The sequence below is a fragment of the Erpetoichthys calabaricus genome, chromosome 1 (assembly GCF_900747795.2).
Source record: "Erpetoichthys calabaricus chromosome 1, fErpCal1.3, whole genome shotgun sequence".
Taxonomy (NCBI): Eukaryota; Metazoa; Chordata; class Cladistia; order Polypteriformes; family Polypteridae; genus Erpetoichthys; species Erpetoichthys calabaricus.
The window spans coordinates 346,293,504-346,317,313 of record NC_041394.2 but is presented as its reverse complement, the minus strand read 5'-3'; the positions used below and the strand labels follow the sequence as shown (position 1 = coordinate 346,317,313).

General features: G+C 39.3%; 2 protein-coding genes across 2 annotated transcripts in view; one reads left to right on the top strand and one right to left on the bottom strand.

Moving 5' to 3' along the window:
* The window catches only part of LOC114669265 (zinc finger protein 721-like), a 235,882-nt gene that overhangs the window by 31,788 nt on the left and 180,284 nt on the right, over positions 1-23,810 (bottom strand).
* The window catches only part of LOC114668567 (zinc finger protein 883-like), a 249,222-nt gene continuing 244,610 nt past the window's right edge, over positions 19,199-23,810 (top strand). The window contains 1 exon segment of the mRNA XM_051925295.1: positions 19,199-19,428. The gene's annotated coding sequence lies outside the window, so the exon portion shown is untranslated.

Below are 23,810 nucleotides of genomic sequence, written 5' to 3'. Positions count from 1 at the left end.
GAATTGTTTGTTATTTCTGACAATGGAAGTAAGTTTGCTTCTAAATTAAAACGTATGAAATTTGCAATTGCTAAGTTTTCTTCGTGTTTTTCAAATAACTTTTTGTTTCTTTGTTGTGATTGTACGTTTGTATAAATATCAATATATGTTGTATTCACGTTTGTATTAATAATCATTTTCGCTGTAGTAATTGATGCATATTCAGTGCTTGAAGTGGTCCGGCACTCAGCGGTGCTGGCAAATCTTCAAACGCCGCAAAGCAAGTTTCACGGGGAACATCCACCCACACCCACCCCCTCTCTGGTGCTCAGTGGAATGCTAGTAGATCACCGCCAGTAGTTTGGTTCCCAATTAACTCTGTGCTTGGATACTCATATAGGATTATGTCCAGCTCAAATATCTGTCATCTCTATCTTGTTACCAGTCGTGATGCTGATGCCCATCAGTGCCTGCTGTACAGTTGGACTCCTGACCTCCTCCAGTCTCAGAGACCCTAAAGACAGGCTGATGTGTTCAGCACACCACTAGGACCTGATGGAGTCAAATGGAGGCTCAATGAGATATGAACAAACATCTGTCATGTTTTAATCTCTAAATGTAACTTTAGCATAAGTAATATGTATTATAATAAACACATATTTGACGATCTTAAAGAGGTATTTAAAATCCCAAAAGTAATAAAGGTCCAATTAAGTCAAATAATTGAATACCCTGATTAACAGGTGCACAGTCACAAAAACTGCAAAATTATTAGTCTTTTGAAGGCATAATATTTGCTCTTCACAGATCGTTTAACATAGTAAACTTCATTGTAAAAATAATAATTGAAAGGTGACTATTAGCACTATGACAACTGTGTTTCTTACATTTAACATTGATAACATAGAGACAGCCAATGGATTCTTTAAAGTCACAATTTTATTGCCAGCTTTCTTAACGTTTTATATTCCCTGATACCTGAACGTGAGAGTGTCAAGTATGTGATTTGTAATAATCTGTAATCATAATACAGCTAAAAAATAAACTTAAATACGTGATTCATAGGCAAGAAACTCACTGGAGCTGCTGGTATATTGAGAACAGACATGAAGACCGAAGAATATTTGACTGACATCAGCAAACAAAGAACAGATTGTGATCTGCAGGCAAGAAGGGGCTACAATGGAATATTAGAAACTCTGACAGTTTATTCAACGTTTAAAATTGTAATACGTTCATAGCCTTTAAGGTCTTTAAGGTGACCCGTTAAATGTAGGCGGCTATTTCATTTGGACATTCGAGTAAACACCAACAGTCAAACATTTGTTTTAATCTGACTGACTTAATCAAGTAGAGCCCACACTTAAATCCACGTCAATCCATTAAAATTATGCGGACACAAATTTGTATTGTTATGTTCATTTAAATTTTCTTCAGACGTTGTTCAGTAACGATAAATATCTCATATGCAAACTTTTATTATTATTTTTTCAGAACCGCTACTTCATAAATGACTGTGGTAAAAATACACTGCAGTCTTAATAATGCACTCGACAAAGTGCTATAGTGTAAGATATTGACACTAGTAGACTATCGTCGGAGAGGTATTTTATGAATACAGTAATCCCTCCTCCATCGCGGGGGTTGCGTTCCAGAGCCACCCGCGAAATAAGAAAATCCGCGAAGTAGAAACCATATGTTTATATGGTTATTTTTATATTGTCATGCTTGGGTCACAGATTTGCGCAGAAACACAGGAGGTTGTAGAGAGACAGGAACGTTATTCAAACACTGCAAACAAACATTTGTCTCTTTTTCAAAAGTTTAAACTGTGCTTCATGACAAGACAGAGATGACAGTTCTGTCTCACAATTAAAAGAATGCAAACATATCTTCCTTTTCAAAGGAGTGCAAAGCAAGCAGTCAAAAAAAAAATCAATAGGGCTTTTTGGCTTTTAAGTATGCGAAGCACCGCCGGTACAAAGCTGTTGAAGGCGGCAGCTCACACCCCCTCTATCAGGAGCAGGAAGAGAGAGAGAGAGACACAGAAAAACAAATAAAGTCAAAAATCAATACGTGCCCTTTGAGCTTTTAATTATGCGAAGCACTGTGCAGCATGTCGTTTCACGAAGCAGCTGCACACAGCCCCCCTGCTCACACCCCCCTACGTCAGCGCAAGAGAGAGAGAGAGAGAGAGAGAAAGTAAGTTGGGTAGCTTCTCAGCCATCTGCCAATAGCGTCCCTTGTATGAAATCAACTGGGCAAACCAACTGAGGAAGCATGTACCAGAAATTAAAAGACCTATTGTCCGCAGAAACCCACGAAGCAGCGAAAAATCCGCGATATATATTTAAATATGCTTACATATAAAATCCGCGATGGAGTGAAGCCGCGAAAGGCGAAGCGCGATATAGCGAGGGATCACTGTATACACTCCGTCTCTTACAGTCACTTTATCTCGACCGTCCACCTTTAGAAATTATCTTACACGTCCACCTTTAGAAATTACACCCACCTTTCTTTTTACGTTTCCAAAAGGCAATTGGTTAAAGTGGCCGATGAATGACAAATAACACCGCTTAGCGATTTGTTGAATAAAACGGTAATTGACCGCGACGTTTAAATTTGCGATTGGCTGATCAGTGACTGACGTGCGCAAATTTAATATATGATTGGCTGAAGTCGAAAATGATATTAACGCCCATTTTACTCCGGTCTGCAGCAATATCTACTTGCTCTTGTCCGCTACCCGATCTGTGGTGTCTACCAGATATGTGCGCGCATACGCATAGCTTGCACGATCTGCTTTTTTTTGTTTACTTTGCGACACGAGTCCCCCATCCGATTTGTCTCGCGCACGCGCTCTCTGCTTGTCGCTACCCGATCTGCGTGTCGCTACCCGATATGCGCACGCATGCGCAGAGCTTAACTATTATGACCCTGCACGATCTGCTTTTTTTTTTTACTTTGCGACACGAGTCCCCATCCGATTTGTCTCGAGCACGCGCTCTCTGCTTAATTAAAATTCATTTCACGACGCTGCCCGATTTGTTCTGCGCATGTCGAATGTTTTACGACACACGAGAAAAAAAGTTACCGAGGGATTTTAATTTCTCGGTCTACATTAGATTAGATAGATAGATAGATAGATAGATAGATAGATAGATAGATAGATAGATAGATAGATAGATAGATAGATAGATAGATAGATAGATAGATAGATAGATAGATAGATAGATAGATAGATAGATAGATAGATAGATAGATCCATATTACTAACCGAGAATGCTAAACCGGATGATGGACGCAGGCACATCCGGCAATGGGCCGTAGCTGCAAAAAGACGTACTGCGCAGGCGCAAAAAGAGTCCGCGAGGGTCGGCTGAGGAGCCGAGAAAGGCGGATAGAAGAGGGCGAGAGAGGCGGACAAGACCACAGAAAAAAGGAGTGAGCACAGGAAAAATTGAGAAATGAGGCGCAAAGAGCACCGAAAAAAGGAAACGGCACATAAAAAAGTATTCAAACGCAAGCAAAGAACGAAACACATTGCACACGAAACTAGACCCAAAAAAACAAAAAAAAAAAAAAAAGAGGCTCGCGCACAACAGCAAGGCACCCCCCCCCCTACAGGCACCGGACGGGACACACACCAAGAGGGGGATTCAACAAGCCCATGGAACACAAAAAAAAGAACACAAAACCCCCCCCACAGACCCTACAAGCAAGGGACGGGACACACACAAAGAGGGGGATTCAACAAGACACAGGAACACAAAAAGAAAGAAGACGCTCGCGCGACAACAATCCTCAACCCCCCCCCCCCCCCCACACACACACACACACATCCATAAGAAGTGACACCCAAAGCCACATATTCTAAAGTGAACATCAACACCTTCACACTAGACAGCATAGGTATCAGCATTGGTGGATCTCCTTACAATAAAGCACTATTAACCATTCAACTGCAGAAAAGGAAACATATTAACAGTGACTGCGATCCTTCTTATTACTTATCCATATTTCGCATGCTGAGAAAGAAACAAGTCATGAATACACGGTCACGGGTACAAAACGAAAAGGAAAGGATAACAGGAACAAACACACGAAAACGAAAGAAACAACAAAATAGACGGCTATGCAGCATAGGTGGATCTCATTACAATAAGGCACTATTAACCGTTCAACCGCAGAAAGGCTCCATATTAACAGTGAGTGCAATACTCCTTATTACTTATCCATATTTCTAAAAGAAAAAATGTCTCGACTCCAAAAACGCAAAGCTCAACTAAAGCTTCTAACTAACGATGTACCTAAAAGTAAAAACTTTATGAACTGCATTAGATCCTACAATAGTTCATTTGCTTTTGCATATACCGGAGTAAATATCAGGCCACCAAAAGGCAATGGCCCATACTGCTTTCGCATATGTGCACAAATACTGCATCACATTGGAACAGTGCACCCTGAAACAAATCAACAACGCAAATATGCACAAATCTACATCCTAGATCCACATGACGCAAACTATCAATCAAAGTGCTGCATCGCAACAGGCACGGATTCAAAACGAAACACCTCCCGTCTCAGACATACGTTAATGGCAGCGAAGGCTACAACGGGCTTCTCACACAGCACAGGCAAATCGATTACAGCTCCAAAACAACACGTCCCAAATACTACACATGCAACAACGCGCCTCTCAAACGGCACAAGAAAAACATACACCAGTAAAATTCATTCGGATTAATGAATGTCATTTGCAATCATTGTCATTCAGTTCACTTCCCTGAAGAAACAACTGGAAATACAAGTTATACATTTACACGTTGTTGTCAAAAGGGTCAAATTAGACTGCCTTCTTTACATTCATATACTGAATATCTACAGAGGCTTATAACTGACGATGTACCTGAAAGTGAAATCTTTATCAACTACATTAGATCCTACAAATCGGTATCCACTATGAACATTAACGGTGGCACTGCACGTGACATCCGTCTTGAAAAAATGTTGTTTATTGATGAATGTTCAATGGCATGAAGTCACTTACTCAACACCATTCATAAACTTCTACAAACGTTTATGAATAATAATATTCGCTTTGGAGGAAAGGTACTTTTATGAGGAGGAGATTTTAGACAGTGATTAGCTATTCTTCCAGATGCCATGCGCTCAGCTATTGTTCAGTGCACCTTAAAATACGCAGACAATTGGCATTGCTTTCAAAAGATACAGTTAGTAAAAAAGATACGATGTCCAGAACCAGATCATAACAATTGCTTATTACAACTGAGAGATGGTACACTCACCAATACAGCTGGACTTCAGGCACATATTATTACAATTCCTCAAGCCTTAATCTGCGACGACTTAGTTACAGAGACATTTCGAACAGCAATCTCATTAGACCAAATGCCCCTTTTAACACAACGCACTATATTATGTCCAAAAAATATTAATATGGAAAACATAAATACCCAAGTCATTCCATTACTTCCTGGAGAGACACAACTCTTTCTAAGCTCTGACAAACTTGACTCTGATCACAACAATAACCATCTTAAATGACCTTACAAGTTCTGAGCTGGAATTACCTTTTACACTTAAACGGCGTGTACAAAGAAATTTTCAAATAAACCTTTACACTGTGCCACACACTTTATTGTTTGCTTTCTATTTGCATCATCTACACCGTCACACTATTCTATATCTCATTCATACATCACGCTCTTTGTCATTCCCAACACCAGGGGTTGGCGAGCGAAGCGAGCAGGGGGCGGAGCCCCCTAGTAGATAGATAGATAGATAGATACTTTATTAATCCCAAGGGGAAATTCACATACTCCAGCTGCAAAAAAATATTAAATTAAAGAGTAATAAAAATGCAGGTAAAAAAAAAAACAGACAATAACTTGAATAATGTTCAACGTTTACCCCCACTGGTGGAATTGAAGAGTCGCATAGTTTGGGGGAGGAATGATCTTCTCAGTCTGTCAGTGGAGCAGGACAGTGACAGCAGTCTGTCGCTGAAGCTGCTCCTCTGTCTGGAGATGACACTGTTTAATGGATGTAGTGGATTCTCCATAATTGATAGGAGCCTGCTGAGTGCCCGTTGCTCTGCTACGGATGTCAAACCGTCCAGCTCTATGCCAACAATAGAGCCTGCCTTCCTCACCAGTTTGTCCAGGCGTGAGGCATCCTTCTTCTTAATGCTGCCTCCCCAGCACACCACTGCGTAGAAGAGGGCACTCACCACAACCATCTGATAGAACATCTGCAGCATCTTATTGCAGATGTTAAAGGATGCCGGTCTTCTAAGGAAGTATAGTCGGCTCTGTCCTTTCTTGCACAGAGCATCAGTATTTGCAGTCCAGTCCAATTTATTGTCCAGCTGCACTCCCAGGTATTTATAGGTCTGTACCCTCTGCACACAGTCACCTCTGATGATCACGGGGTCCATGAGGGGCCTGGGTCTCCTAAAATCCACCACCAGTTCCTTGGTTTTGCTGGTGTTCAGTTGTAGGTGGTTTAAGTCGCACCATTTAACAAAGTCCTTGATGAGGTTTCTATACTCCTCCTCCTGCCCACTCCTGATGCAGCCCACGATAGCAGTGTAGTCAGCAAACTTTTGCACGTGGCAGGACTCCGAGTTGTATTGGAAGTCCGATGTATATAGGCTGAACAGGACCGGAGAAAGTACAGTCCTCTGCAGCACTCCTGTGTTGCTGACCACAATGTCAGATCCGCAATTCCCGAGACGCACATACTGAGGTCTGTTTGTAAGACAGTCCACGATCCATGCCACCAGGTATGAATCTACTCCCATCTCTGTCAGCTTGTCCCTAAGGAGCAGAGGTTGGATGGTGTTGAAGGCGCTAGAGAAGTCTAGAAACATAACTCTTACAGTGCCACTGCCTCTGTCCAAGTGAGAGAGGGATCGGTGTAGCATGTAGATGATGGCATCCTCTGCTCCCACCTTCTCCTGGTATGCGAACTGCAGAGGGTCGAGGGCGTGTTGAACCTGTGGCCTCAGGTGGTGAAGCAGCAGCCGCTCCATGGTCTTCATCACATGTGATGTTAGAGCGACAGGCCGGAAGTCACTCAGCTCACCAGGACGTGATACCTCTGGGACTGGGGTGATGCAAGATGTTTTCCAAAACCTCGGGACTCTCCCCTGTTCCAGGCTCAGGTTGAAGATGCGCTGTAGAGGACCCCCCAGCTCTGATGCACAGACCTTCAGCAGGCATGGCGATACTCCATCTGGAGCTGCTGCTTTGCTGGAACGAAGTTTCCTCAGCTCTCTGCTCACTTGCGCTGCTGTAATTGTGGGTGGGGATGTCTCTCCTATGCTGGTATCAGCAGTACTCCGAGGTGAGAGTGAGAGTGGGTTAGGGTGGTCAAACCTGTTAAAGAAGTTGTTCATTTGGTTTGCTCTCTTCACGTCTCTCTCGATGGTGGCACCCCACTTCGAGCTGCAACCAGTGATGATCTTCATCCCATCCCACACTTCCTTCATGTTGTTGTTCTGCAACTTCTGCTCCAGCTTTCTCCTGTACTGCTCCTTCGCCGCCCTGAGCTGGACTCGGAGTTTCTTCTGCACACGCTTAAGCTCATGCTGATCACCGTCTTTAAAAGCCCTTTTCTTCTGGTTCAAAAGGCCCTTGATGTCACTTGTAATCCATGGGTTGTTGTTAGCATAGCAGCGTACTGTTCTTACTGGAACTACAGTGTCCATACAGAAGTTGATGTAGTCAGTAGTGCAGTCAACAACCTCCTCAATGTTCTCACTATGTGATCCCTGCAGGATATCCCAGTCTGTAGTTCCAAAACATTGTCTCAGAGCATTCTCAGCCTCTGGGGTCCACTTCCTGAATGATCGTGTGGTTGCAGGTAGGACCCTCACTTTTGGTTTGTAGTGAGGCTGAAGCAGAACCAGGTTATGATCTGCTTTCCCAAGCACTGGCAGCAGGGTGGCGCTGTATGCGTCTTTAACTTTTGCATACAGTAAATCAATAGTCTTATTTCCCCGGGTGTTACAGTCCACATACTGAGAGAAGGCAGGTAATGTTTTGTCCAGCGTCACATGGTTAAAGTCTCCAGCGATTAGCACAAGCGCCTCAGGGTGCTGCGTTTGTAACTTAGCAACAGCAGAATGGATGATGTCACTTGCTATCTCCACGTCCACCCGAGGAGGAATGTATACAATAACAACAATGACGTGTCCAAACTCTCTGGGCAAGTAATAGGGACGCAGACTTACGGCCAACAGTTCGATGTCCCTGCAGCAAGTGGAGATTTTGACGTTAACATGTCCAGAGTTACACCACCGTGTATTAACATAGAGAGCGAGTCCTCCTCCTTTGTGCTTCACACAAGTACTTGCATCTCTGTCTGCTCAAACTGTGCTAAACCCAGGTAGCTCCACATTAGTATCTGGGATGGTGTTAGTTAGCCATGTTTCGCAAAAACACAAACTGCATTCTCTGTAGGTTCTGACATTTTTCACCAGCACAGCCAGTTCGTCGATCTTATTTGAGATTGACTTCACATTCCCCAGAATAACAGAAGGCACCGAAGGCTACTTTAACTTTTTTTACTTTTACATTAACAAATACAACTTCCGCCATTCGAGTGAGAAGGAGAAAGAAGAATGCCATAAAGAATAGGAGCATATTGAATTTTTCTCCGGGAAGAAGAATATTTTTCACTTCTTGAAAAAATGAAGACTTTTCAATTTTACAACGACTTGAAAGAATATCTTTTGCGGGAAGAATTTAGCAACAATTTAACGGTCAGAGAGCGACGTGAAATACGACGTGTGTCCGTGAATTTTATGATTAAAGGTACTGTATGTAATGTTTATTGAATGCTTTTAATTTTTTGAGAATACAGTATATACTGTAATATAATCTAGATATATTTAGGATTATCTGACGTTTTGTTTAATAATTGGAATATTACAAAATTTACCGTTTTAAATAGGCTGGTGATTTCAATGAACGCGCATGAATATTTTGAAATATGCAAAACTTTTAATAAATTGTGTTATTAAAAAAACTGCTCAGGTGGACTTTCCTGTTATTTACTGATTTATACTTGATTAATGGATTATTAGGTTTTCTCTTTTTGGGAATCTGAAAATCTGAACTGCCTAGATGTATCTCAGATCAGGTGTTTAAATTTTACAGTTCTTTTAAACGGAGAAGTAAATTGGTATCCACTAACAAATGTTAAAATGTGTTTTTTCTTATGCAACTATGCAATTTTTTTTTCTCCCCAACATTAGACCACAATATTTTAGTCTGTGTGTGAATCCTCGCAATCCCAGTAACTGTTGTTTTTCTCGTTGTATGAGTTTCAATAGAAACAAAACCAGGCTGTTTCATTTGCAAAATAAAGCACACATTCTAAAGGGTATTATGCTTTGTTACTGGGTAATTGGTGTATGCCTTCACTTATAATGTGATGTGGTCATATTTCAGTTACATGCAAGCAACTTTTGTATTCTGTTCTTTCTTAATTTTGGATAGTCCATCATCCATGCCCTGGCTGCTCTGCAGGGTGTATCAGGACAGGAGGCAGAAGACTTATTTCTTGGTGGCCCAGAATACAGTATCAGGTAAAAGTCAAGTCTATGAATGTTTGAAGTAAGCGTTTAAATATTTCTTGTTTATTATTTTTATATTTTACTTGCCTTAGTGAAATGGAAGAATTTAACCGAAAGATAGGGCAGCAATTAAAGAAGGAGGGAATGCTGTGATATCTGTTGGAATAGAAGATGGTGCTACTGCCCAGTGCTTCCAGAATCCTTCATTTGAGTCTTGGGTCTGAATCTATTGCGTCATTGCCAAGTATTCTGGGGTAATGGATCTTGTTTTGTTTACATTTTGTTTTTCTTCATATTCCAAGCTCATTTGCTTGACCTTAGCTTTAATAATCTGGATGGCTGTCTCCTTCACAATTGATTTAACGTACTATACTATTCATTACATAAAAAACTCTGAAGAATTTAGTCCCATCCTGTATTTGGTACTGTCTCTCCCCCATCACTCCTCAGTGTAATCTTTAATCCACAACCACTAATTTGCTTATGAAAGAACTGGTGAAGCAGCTTGCACATGTATACCAAAGATATAGAATGCCGGCTATAAATGAAAAACCTTTCAAAATACTTTTAAATCTTAATTCCCACTTCTATCAGTTTATGGTTTACTTCTGGTTTATGAATGGAACTGCATACACTTTGAAAGATTTACACCAGATAATAACCATTGTTTTTTTTTTTTTTACTGTTTTTTTTTTTTTTGTCCAGTGATGCCCTTTGCCCTGCACCCTGGTCAAGTCTTGTGCAACTGACTGTGGTGCTGAAGAGAGAAGATTTCTGAAGACCCTCTTGAAGTGGAGCTGCAATTGCATTAACACCACAACAGTGTGGTTGCTGAGAATGTCCACAGGGGCCTGGGGGGGCTGTGACCTTGTGACCCTGAGACGTTGTTTTGTCAATCATCCTGACCAACTTGACCTTTTTGTGTTCTTCAACAGGGCCATCTGACCATCAGATATATTTAAGGAGTAGGACCTTTCAGTTTTCCTCTTGTGTACTTTTTAATTGTATATATATTTTTTCGTTTTCTTAAAGTTATATATATTTGTTAAGCAGTTTAGCAGTTTGGGCTTTATTAGTATTAAAATATGTTAAAGAAGTTATTTGTGGAATAATTTTAATGATCAAAATAGCAAAACAATGTAACTTTAAATTTTCTATGCTCTGGGTAAAATATGTTAAAGCTATGTGGTGATTTTTTACATTTTTTTTTTTTTTTGTACATTTGACATGGTTTTTTTAGGTGCATTGTTCTCACATTGTTCACTTTTGTTGTTCTCATAACATTTATTCAATAAAATTTGCATGAAAAGTGTATTTCCTTTTTCATTATTCAGTTATTAACTCACATTTAAGACACTATATGGGTGAATAAAAGCCATTTAAATTTGAGTACAAGACGAGCAATAGTATCACAGAAGATGGTGCTGGGGTTGTGCTTTATGTGGGTTAGACATGAAATGAATGATTTCTTTTTCTTGAAAAAGACTGTTTATGCAATCCACTAGTATCACCGTAACAAAATTTTGTAAACCATGATGCCCTATGACGTGTGTATTTCATTAATAATAATATGTAAAGTTATTTTTAAAGAGTTTTTCCAGGGATGAAAAGTGCATCAACAGTTCATTTTTACATATATACACACTTATTTTGACTAACTGCATGAAAGCCTGGTACAACAGCTGCACCAAACCTGCCAAAAAAAGCCCTGCAGTGGATCATAAAAACATCACAAGACGTTCAATGGAACTGAACTGCCATCACTTGATCATCGATACAAGATTCCCTGTGTAAGAAGGGCTAAAAACATCATCAAGGAGAACACTCATCTTGGACCGAACTTGTTTGAGCTTCTCCCATCTGGCAGGCATTTCAGATATATAAATGCAAAGAATTATTATTATTATCAATCTGTATGCTACAAATAGGCAAAAAAAACAAACTTTTTTCCAACTGCTATAAACTTATTGAACTCGTATATCTCCTCAATCTGAAATCGTTTTCATTGATCATGTACAATTAATGTAGGTAATGTGTAATCTATACTGCTGTGCATTTATGCAATAATAATCCATCCTGGTTACTTTAACATTATATATGGCATCTTGCCAATATTTTGAACATATTTTGTATGATTACTCAGTTTTTAGTTCATACTTTATTTATTTATTGTATTGTTATATATCTGAACTATTTCACATTGGAATTTAAATGCAATGTGAAGTTGACACGAGTAATTTCGTTGCGTCATTTCACGACGCTGCCCGATTTGTTCTGAGCATGTCTAATGTTTTACAACACACGTCATTCATCAGGTTTGAATTGTATTTGCGAATCATTTTTGTGTTGACGTTTTATCTTCGTCTGTAAGTGGACTTCTTACTGGAAAAGATGATAACTTTTGAATTTTTTAACGTCTTGGAAGAATGTGTCGCTTGAAAATTTTAACTCCATTCGAATGAAGAGGAAGTGAAATGAAATGCGACGTATGTCTGTGAACTTTATAATAAATACGTATAGCTTTTTGTAAGTACATCGTATTGCTGAAAAAGGCAATAAGGATTTTTCTTTTTAGTTGCAATATGACATTTGTAATCTCGTGGTTTAAATGTGAAAGTCGCAGCACTTTCTGTATTTAGGTTAATGGATGCATTTCATTTATTTCGTAACACCCTTTTAGCATTTGGTGGTGTGTTTCTTTTAACATTTGTTCACATTTTTCATCTTAAAGAGTGAACGGCATGCAAATAATTAAGCAAAACAATGTAATCGAGGTGTCGATTTAGGAATAGAATTAGGAGAGCACAACTGACACTCGACCGGTGTAAAGTGTGCCCTCCAAAGCCATCAGTATTTTTTATTATGCTGATATCAGATTACATCAATACAAGAGTATATCCATAATAAAGTTAACAAAATATAATGATGAAGGCAAAATTACATACAAGAGTAGCTACAGCTAAGTTATTACAAGAAAGCGAGATGCAGATAATAGCATTACACATTGTTAATGAAGCAGAACAGAATCTTACACGTTTTAATTATTTTAGTGTGTTTTCCGTTTTTAAAAGCTATTTCTAGCTTATTAATGTCCATACAGAAAGATGTAACAGAGGGTCTAACGTTCTGAAATTTACACTTATGAATATGAAATTTATGAAGCAAGGAAACCACAGTTACTGCATTTTCTAACATTTAGTCTTCAAAATTGTATACAGTATAAGAACAACAATACATAAACAGTGAGATATTGGTTTGTCATTCAAGAATGTAACAGAAATAAATCTTTATAAAACATTTTGGAATAGGAGCAGAAGTAAAAGAAATGTGAGAGGGGATTTGTCTTCATTTTTACATAAACTACATTCTGGCGATATATTAATGTCATACTTATGAATTAATTTGTTAATTGGATACTATTTATTCATAATTTTGAAATGGATTTCTTTATCCTTGTTTGGTAGAAAAATATTCTATGGCAAAAAACAGACAATTTCAAAATTTATGATGTCCAAAGCCATCAGAGAAGTGTGGTGTGCGTCTGATGTGGCACAATGACAGGCTGGGTACCTGCTGTTGCCACGTGTCATTGGCTTATCATTTAAGCTGTTGGTTTAGGAGGAGTACACACACAAACATTTAACTGAATATAATGGAGAAGGCTTGGTCCTTAGAAGTAACTTCTTTCTTATTGCTGCAGTTAGAAGTAGATAGATAGATAGATAGTAGATAGATAGATAGATAGATAGATAGATAGATAGATAGATAGATAGATAGATAGATAGATAGATAGATAGATAGATAGATAGATAGATAGATAGATACTTTATTAATCCCAATGGGAAATTCACATAGAATGCCCCTTCATTGTATTTTTTTTCTTGACCCTACAGGATGCCCAGTGGTAACCAGCCTTCCATGTGGCTGAACAGATGCCAGTGTATCCGAATTCTGAGACACAACTGGATGTCCTTTTCTTCTGCTTTTAAGATTCCCAATTTGAGATGATGTGTAGTTCATGTTGGATTTGCTATTTCTACAGGTAAGACTACTGAGGCTTTCAGTTTCAAAAGCAATTCCTGCAAAGCTTCCCCATATTTATTACTTGATCGGTAATATTTTGCTGCCTTGAATACTGTACTGTATGTCTGCTCACTGTGTCCAGTAACTAACACGGCTTTTTAATTTTAGACAGGAGAGCCTCAAGAGTGTGAATCCTCACAAACACAGAGACTGAAGAGCATCAGTCCCAGCAGTCACTATACAGTGATGTTGTTCTGTTTTGCAAAATAACATTTATTTACTTAAGTTACTGTGCTTTTGTTGTTGGATTTTAAAAGAACTGAAACTTAATTTTAACTTAAAACAAAACTAAGGTAGGAGAAAAAAACAAAGATGTTTTCATGTAAGTACCGACACCTGAGCACATCACATTAGAAGTTCAGATATACAGAGATTGTAACACAATATCTACTGTATCCGTAATGTAAAAGGAAAAAAATGATGCTAAATATAATGACAATTAAGTTGGGGTTCTTTCAACATCCAACAAAAAACCACAGTAATTTAAAAAAAATATTATTAGTCAGACTTTACTCTAAGCAGAACTTTATCTATTGTGATGGTTTACTTTGGTAATAATTGATCTACAGGAGTACCAAGGAAGGAGGCAGAACAAGAAGTAAGGGTACACTTTGTTAATGTTTGAACTCCGTGAGTGAATGTCTACTGTGTTTATGTTTTTAACAGTTACAGTGAAGTAGAAGAGTCTGGCCGTGTTATGGGGCAGCAGTTAAAGAAGGAATGAGAGATGTGTGCCATGTTGAAGTAGCAGCTGGCCCTCCTGCCCGGCACTTCTAGAATCCTCCATCTCAATCTCTGCTCTGATTTGCTGTGTCTTTGCCAAGTGATCACGAGGTATTGGCCTTTTTAGTTTTTTTTTTCTTCTGAAAACTGTCTCGGTCTCATTACACTGGCTGCCTGTCTCACGTAGAATTGATTTGAAGGTTCTATTAAATAATTAGAAGGCTTTGAGTATTTTAGACCCTGCCTGTATTTTGGAGTGTCTGCTACCAACATTTCTTTTCTCAAATGTTAGTTTGCTTTTTGTTCCAAGATCAATCATAAAAACTGACAGCTGTCTGTACTCTGGAATGCTTTGCCAATAGAGAAGTGCCAGGCTACAAATGTCGAGCATTTTGAAAAACTTCAAAAAGTCCACTTTTCTAATTTGGCTTTTTCTTAATTCCTTGCATCGGTTGTAGTAGATTAGAAATGGTACTGTGTACACTTTGTAAGCTCTGCACTGGGCACTAACCTCTGCTGATTTTCTCTGTTGTTTTTTTTTTCCAGTTTATTGCAATGGTGCCCCCCTGCATCTCCGTCGTGTGTTAAATCAACTCCAACTGCCTGTGACAGAAGAAAAGTTCACAAGACGTCCTGAAGTGGAATTGTGATTAAAGTGAGACGGCCACAATTATGTATGCTGGGATGTGCAGAGGGGGCTGTATGAGCTTTGGCTTGGGACCCCCAGAGGTTTATTATCTCTGGCAACCTTGAAAGCTGCAAGTTTGTCTTTGTCCCCGGCCATTTGACCATTTATTACAATTGTATTTATTACAATGGACAAGGACCCCTCCATTTGCTTCTTATTTACTTTTATAATACCTTCAATTTTCTTTGCAACTGTATATTTTTGTAGAGCAATTTGAACAACACTTGTAAGCAAAGGTGATATAAAAATATTATTAGTGAACAAATGTTAAGGGACAGGTCAGGAAAAATGTCTACATTTTTAGTTTAAATAGGACAATGTTTTATGAAATATTGCTGGATAACAACTCTTTGATTCTGAGTAGCATCTTGTTCATAAAGCTAAAATAGCATTTTTCCTTTTTAGACAAATTTAATGATTAACTTTTATTGTGTTCAAAACCTTGACTAACATTTTTTTTAAATACTAAGGTAAACATCTGTAAATATATTTGTGTTCTCCTTCCCTAATAGTTTTTAACACCTCCCCTTGTTGTAGTTGTGTTCTAGTTAAATGCATTTACCATTTATACATCTTTATGATTAATGAATTTTCTACTCATAATATACATACAGTATATATACATATAAATATGGGTGTGTGTATTTTTTTTTGAGAAACATTGTTCACAGATCTTTCACTTTTGTTTTTAAATATACCATTTATTTCTTCAATAAAGAAATGTATGAATAAGTGTATTGTATTTCGTTTTTTTAAGTTATAAAAATGAACTGGCTCTGTATCAATATGGGTGAATAAAACCATTGACATGAGATGAGGAGTCTGCACACAAACAGCGGTGTGTGTTATGTTGATTAAACTTGTAAGAAGATCACTGCCCTCTGTCCACCTGGTGTTCTTCATAAACTGAACTATTTCATGCTGTTTAAATTCTGCTCAGTTAGTGGAGAATATTTTATTTTACAGCTGTTAAATTCAGTTCAGTTTTATTATATTAATAGGTAAGTTGGTTTCTCAGCGGGTTTTACAGAGACACCTTGAAATAACATTAAAAACATATCACTAAGAACAAATGTATTGCAAATATAACCTATAGCTGCAAGCACTTACTGTAAAAAATAGATCAAATAGATTGATTCAAGTGATAATAGCTCACTTCCTTAATTTAAGTCTGTGGATATAAAGTTAAACTTCTTTGTAAGATTAATAGCCATTGGAATAAATGAGGATTTGAACCAGTGGCTTTATACTCTCGATTTCTTCAGCATCTGACCTGATTGCACAACTGAGAACGAATTAAAGAATTTTAACAAGTGGACAGTCACAGTTAACACTAAGGGGGACAGTCAGCACAATGCAATACAACACAGTGTTAATTCTTTTCTTTTTTTGAAAAAGGACCATATATTTCTATAAAACTGGTTGGATACATTAGGTTTTGTAAACCTGATGCCTTAAGACAAATAGCAATTTTATTAATAATAATTGATGTCTAAAGATATTTTTAAACAAACAATTTGCTCATAAGAGGGAAATTGCAACAATAGATCGAAACGGAAAGGAAACGTTATATGATTTATTACGTAAGTGGGAAAATAAAAACACTACATACTTTATATAACATATGTATATATATATATATATATAGTACCTGCCAAATAATGCAAAGAGTACACACCGTGTGTTTCGCCCTAATTGGGGCTTATCAGGTGTGCACACCTAAGCTTCCTCTTACGGCGATTGAACATTGGACATCAACGTTACGCCACAAAGGCTGCTTCGTTTATTTTGCAGGATGAATATTTTCATTATGGTCAACTAATGTGGAACTAAAATTAATAAACCGTAATGTCAAGTTGTACTGCATGCACAGTTCCGATCGGGCCGTGCCGTAAAGTGATTTTTTTTGTTTTTAATGTTTTTTTCATTAAGCGCATGCGATGTATCGGGTGTGCTTATTGATAATGTTCTTGACATAGTAAATTTGTCATTAGATACGGGGGTCTTCCCAGACTGTCTTAAGACTGCGGTAATTAAACCCCTACTTAAGAAAAATAATCTCGACCCCTCTGCTCTTGAAAATTATAGACCCATCTCTAACCTGCCTTTCTTAAGTAAAATTCTAGAGAAGGCAGTCATTATGCAGTTAAATGAGCACCTTAATAAACATGCTATTCTTGATAAATTTCAGTCAGGTTTTAGAACAAATCACAGCACAGAAACTGCACTCGTTAAAGTAGTAAATGACTTGCGGGTAAATGCAGACAGAGGCCATTTATCTGTTCTCATCCTCTTAGATTTGAGTGCCGCATTTGACACTATTGATCATAATATTCTTAAGAATCGCCTTAGTCAATGGGTGGGCCTCTCTGGCAGTGTCTTAAACTGGTTTGAATCCTACCTGGCAGGGAGAAAATTCTTTGTTAGTTGTGGTAATTATAACTCAAAGACACATGATATTCTATATGGTGTTCCACAAGGCTCTATCCTGGGTCCGCTGCTCTTCTCAATCTACATGCTTCCATTAGGTCAGATTATCTCGGGACATAACGTGAGCTACCACAGCTATGCTGATGACACACAGCTGTATTTATCAATAGCACCTGATGACCCCAAATCTCTTGATTCGCTAACACAATGTCTAACCTGTATCTCAGAATGGATGAATAGTAACTTTCTCAAATTAAATAAAGAAAAAACCGAAATCTTAGTGATTGGCAATAATGGATACAATGAGGCTATTAGAAATAAACTGGATGCATTAGGATTAAAAGTCAAATCGGAGGTAAAAAGCTTAGGGGTAACCGTTGATTGTAATCTGAATTTTAAATCGCATATTAATAAAATCACTAGGACAGCATTTTTTCACCTAAGGAACATAGCAAAAGTTAGACCTCTTATATCATCGAAAGATGCAGAGAAATTAGTTCATGCGTTTGTCTTTAGTCGGCTAGATTACTGTAATGCACTCCTCTCAGGACTACCCAAAAAAGACATCAATCGTTTGCAGTTAGTGCAGAATGCAGCTGCTAGAATCCTTACCAGGAAAAGAAAATCCGAACACATTTCTCCAGTTTTGATGTCACTACACTGGTTACCTGTGTCATTCAGAATTGACTTTAAAATTCTGCTTATGGTTTATAAAGCTTTAAATAATCTCGCCCCGTCTTATATATCGGAATGTCTGACACCTTATATTCCAAATCGCAACCTCAGATCCTCAACTGAGTGTCTCCTTAGAATTCCAAGATCAAAACTTAAAAGAAGTGGTGAGGCGGCCTTCTGCTGTTATGCACCTAAAATCTGGAATAGCCTGCCAGTAGGAATTCGCCAGGCTAATACAGTGGAGCACTTTAAAAAACTACTGAAAACACATTACTTTAACATGGCCTTCTCATAACTTCACTGTAATTTAATCCTGACACTCTGTATATCCAATTCATTATAATAACTATTCATTCAAAATTTGTACTAACCCCTACTCTCTCTTCTGTTTCCTTTTCCGGTGTCCTATTGGTGGTGGCTTGTGCCACCACCATCTACCCAAAGCACCATGATGTTCCAACAATGATGGATGGATTAAAAGCCAGAAGTCTGTATAACCATCAGCATAAAGTGACTCCGTGAGAACCCTAACTACAAAGAGGACTATTTCATTTATGTTAGGTAGAATGCCCAAAGGGGACTGGGCGGTCTCGTGGCCTGGAACCCCTACAGATTTTATTTTTTTCTCCAGCCTTCTGGAGTTTTTTTTTGTTTTTTCTGTCCACCCTGGCCATCGGACCTTACTCCTTTTTATGTTAACTAAGGTTGTCTTATTTTAATTTCTTATTTGTCTTTTATTCTTCTTTTCTTCATTATGTAAAGCACTTTGAGCTACTTTTTGTATGAAAATGTGCTATATAAATAAATGTTGTTGTTGTTGTTGTTGATGTGTGCTACGTGGATCCCGTTGCCAGCCCGATCTGCGTGCGCGTGCTTATTGAAAGGCTACGTCATCACACACTTTACGGTGCTACCCAATCTGTTTAACGCATGCGTGAACACTTTACGGCATGTTAAGATTTCAATACGACAGACAGGCACGCAGATCGGGTAATGACACGCAGACAGGCAAGCAGATCGGGTAATGACAGAGCCTAATCGACTGCTGACTGCGCCGATATCAATGACGTCATTATGCTAGCGTGCCTCAAAATCACGTGACGGGCGCATTTGAAACAAGCCTCGAAGCGGCGCTTTGAGCTCCAGTGTTTCGAAAGCTCGACACAGTGTCGAAACCTCAGAATTGAGCGGACCATCACTATTGACTGGTCATTCAGGTGGAAGACACGGGACGAGAAAGGTACGTAGTTGCGACATATACGAGTTCGGTAACTTGAGAAGACGATGTTCCTGCTTTTGTTTGAAAGTCCGCACACTGCTCATTTCTTCTCCTTAAGTGTCCGACTGATGGCTGCACAACGGCGGCTTGGTTGCGGTTTTGTTAAATAGAAAGTGCACCGGAGCTCGGGGTTTCTTTCTGTTGTTGTACCGCTGAGTACGCCTCTCAGCCAACTGACTGTTGGTTTTCTATTCAATACCCACGAAAAGAAATTGAAGATGCTCGAAGAGCTGCCTCTAAATTCTGCATACTGTAATCTACTCGGCCAATTGTGTCCTGATGCATCCATAAGTGGCTAACACAATACATTTACTATGCATAGAAGTGCAACCTAAATACGTTCAAAGGGGATCGCGTCACTCCAAATACAGTTCGAGCAAAACAATAGAATTTCTCGTTAACCGAGTTATTTTTTTTTATTTCTCGTATACGATGTATAGGGACAGTATTGTAATCGTCCGAAGATTCGATGTCGAGATTTTGATTAATCTCGACGTTTTAGATCTCCCTGACTTTCTCGTATACGAAGTATGGGCAAAGTATGGGAATCCTCCAAACAGTCCATTTCGATATTTTATTGGATCTCCACGCTGTAGACCTCCCCAGTCCGAAAACACCATTTGTGGAATTGTGTCTGTGTATGTAAACGCGATAACATGAGTACGCTTTCAGTTAGGACAATGAAATTTTGCGTACATGTATTAGGTACAAAACGTAGTTTTGTATTAACTTTTGTGCTATTTTCGTTAACTCGAAGTGGTACTTTACCTTTTATTAATCTCCTATTCATCTATTACTAGGAAGTCTTATGGTGACTGTTTCGTGACGTCATAAAAAGCGACGGCTAGAGATCTCCGGTCAGCCGCAATACAGTTCTAGGAAGAAATAAGTGGTACGAAGCTGGACAAGAGTGTCGTCTACAGCTAGACCCATCTCGAGCAGGAGTCGAACGAGTTTAGAATCGCATCACCGAGCGACAGAGAGAAAGGGTATGTGCTTGGGGGTTCGGGGGCTACATTTTGTGAACACGTTAGATTTCGTTCGCTCCACTCGGTTACTTGCACTCGACCTGAATCGGAGGTGGACTGCGCGTTCATGTCATTCAGACCACCAGCGTGCTTTGCTCTAGTGAGTCTCCCTGTGGCCGGTGTGTCGTCGTTGTTCATTGGTGTCTTTTTCCTCGGGTTCACTTCACGTTATCGAGACTCAATTGTATTTCAAAGCACCGACACACAGGGCCGGGTGTTTTTATGAATTCACACCATCCTCGCCCCCCAGACCAAGACCTCCTGCTACGTGCGTCATCCAGCCAAACAACAAATACAATAAACGTATTGTTTTCTTTGTTAAGGTAAACATACAAGAGATACTGATTCTGTCCTTTTAGGAGAGCCTACACCGATCATAAGATCACACTTGTTTATAGTGTGCGTGCTACTGCAATTTGCGTTATGCAATATTACTCAACTGTAGCGGAACTGAATTTTAGGATGTTGATACCACCTCTGTCAAAATAACCGCCCAAAGCCCCACAACCCTCCAGTCTAGAAGATCAGCATCACTTTTTTTTTATTTGTTGTCACCTACTGACCTGCAGATTGTGCCATTGAAACATCATGACTGCTGCTCCAAGTCAGACAATTTAAGATTCTCTGGTGGCCTCGAGCATCAGCATCTCTTACACAAACACACACACACACACACAGGCAAATCAAATGAAGTATACTGTAACAAGGAGTCGCAGACACCTGTGACCCGTATGCATTCTTCTAAATTCCAAATGAAGGTCCATAAAAGTGAGTTGCTATTGGAATCTGTGCAATCAAGCGTCAATTGTTAATGATTTGTGAACCACAGTTTTGTTGTTGTTTCCAACGTACATAATATCCATATTACTAACCGAGAATGCTAAACCGGATGATGGACGCAGGCACATCCGGCAATGGGCCGTAGCTGCAAAAAGACGTACTGCGCAGACGCAAAAAGAGTCCGCGAGAGTCGGCTGAGGAGCCGAGAAAGGCGGACAAAAGAGGGCGAGAGAGGCGGATGAGGGGTCGCGAGAGGCGGACAAGACCACAGAAAAAAGGAGTGAGCACAGGAAAAATGGAGAAATGAGGCGCAAAGAGCACCGAAAAAAGGAAAAGGCACATAAAGTATTCAAACGCAAGCAAAGCACGAAACACATTGCACACGAAACTAGACCCCAAAAAAAAAAAAAAAAATAGAGGCTCGCGCACAACAGCAAGGCACCCCCCCCCCCCCCCTACAGGCACCGGACGGGACACACACCAAGAGGGGGATTCAACAAGCCCATGGAACACAAAAAAAAGAACAAAAAACCACCCCACAGACCCTACAAGCGAGGGACGGGAGACACACAAAGAGGGGGATTCAACAAGACACAGGAACACAAAAAGAAAGAAGACGCTCGCGCGACAACAATCCTCAACCCCCCCCCCCCCCCCCACACCCACACACACACACACATCCATAAAAAGTGACACCCAAAGCCACATATTCTAAAGTGAACGTCAACACCTTCACACTAGACAGCATAGGTGTCAGCATAGGTGGATCTCCTTACAATAAAGCACTATTAACCGTTCAACTGCAGAAAAGGAAACATATTAACAGTGACTGCGATCCTCCTTATTACTTATCCGTATTTCGCATGCTGAGAAAGAAACAAGTCATGAATACATGGTCACGGGTACAAAACGAAAAGGAAATGATAACAGGAACAAACACACGAACACGAAAGAAACAACAAAATAGACGGCTATGCAGCATAGGTGGATCTCATTACAATAAGGCACTATTAACTGTTCAACCGCAGAAAAGGCTCCATATTAACAGTGAGTGCAATACTCCTTATTACTTATCCATATTTCTAAAAGAAAAAATGTCTCGACTCCAAAAACGCAAAGCTCAACTAAAGCTTCTAACTAACGATGTACCTAAAAGTAAAAACTTTATGAACTGCATTAGATCCTACAATAGTTCATTTGCTTTTGCATATACCGGAGTAAATATCAGGCCACCAAAAGGCAATGGCCCATACTGCTTTCGCATATGTGCACAAATACTGCATCGCATTGGAACAGTGCACCCTGAAACAAATCAACAACGCAAATATGCACAAATCTACATCCTAGATCCACATGACGCAATCTATCAATCAAAGTGCTGCATCGCAACAGGCACGGATTCAAAACGAAACACCTCCCGTCTCAGACATACGTTAATGGCAGCGAAGGCTACAACGGGCTTCTCACACAGCACAGGCAAATCGATTACAGCTCCAAAACAACACGTCCCAAATACTACACATGCAACAACGCGCCTCTCAAACGGCACAAGGAAAACATACACCAGGAAAATTCATTCGGATTAATGAATGTCATTTGCAATCATTGTCATTCAGTTCACTTCCCTGAAGAAACAACTGGCAATACAAGTTATACATTTACACGTTGTTGTCAAAAGGGTCAAATTAGACTGCTTCCTTTACATTCATATACTGAATATCTACAGAAGCTTATAACTGACGATGTACCTGAAAGTGAAATCTTTATCAACTACATTAGATCCTACAAATCGGTATCCACTATGAACATTAACGGTGGCACTGCACGTGACATCCGTCTTGAAATAATGTTGTTTATTGATGAATGTTCAATGGCATGAAGTCACTTACTCAACACCATTCAGAAACTTCTACAAACGTTTATGAATAATAATATTCGATTTGGAGGAAAGGTACTTTTATGAGGAGGAGACTTTAGACAGTGATTAGCTATTCTTCCAGATGCCATGCACTCAGCTATTGTTCAGTGCACCTTAAAATACGCAGACAATTGGCTTTACTTTCAAAAGATACAGTTAGTAAAAAAGATACGATGTCCAGAACCAGATCATAACAATTGCTTATTACAACTGAGAGATGGTACACTCACCAATACAGATGGACTTCAGCCACATATTATTACAATTCCTCAAGCCTTTATCTGCGACAACTTAGTTACAGAGACATTTGGAACAGCAATCTCATTAGACCAAATGCCCCTTTTAACACAACGCACTATATTATGTCCAAAAAATATTAATGTGGAAAACATAAATACCCAAGTCATTCCATTACTTCCTGGAGAGACACAACTCTTTCTAAGCTCTGACAAACTTGACTCTGATCACAACAATAACCATCTTAAATGACCTTACATGTTCTGAGCTGGAATTACCTTTTACACTTAAACGGCGTGTACAAAGAAATTTTCAAATAAACCTTTACACTGTGCCACACACTTTATTGTTTGCTTTCTATTTGCATCATCTACACCGTC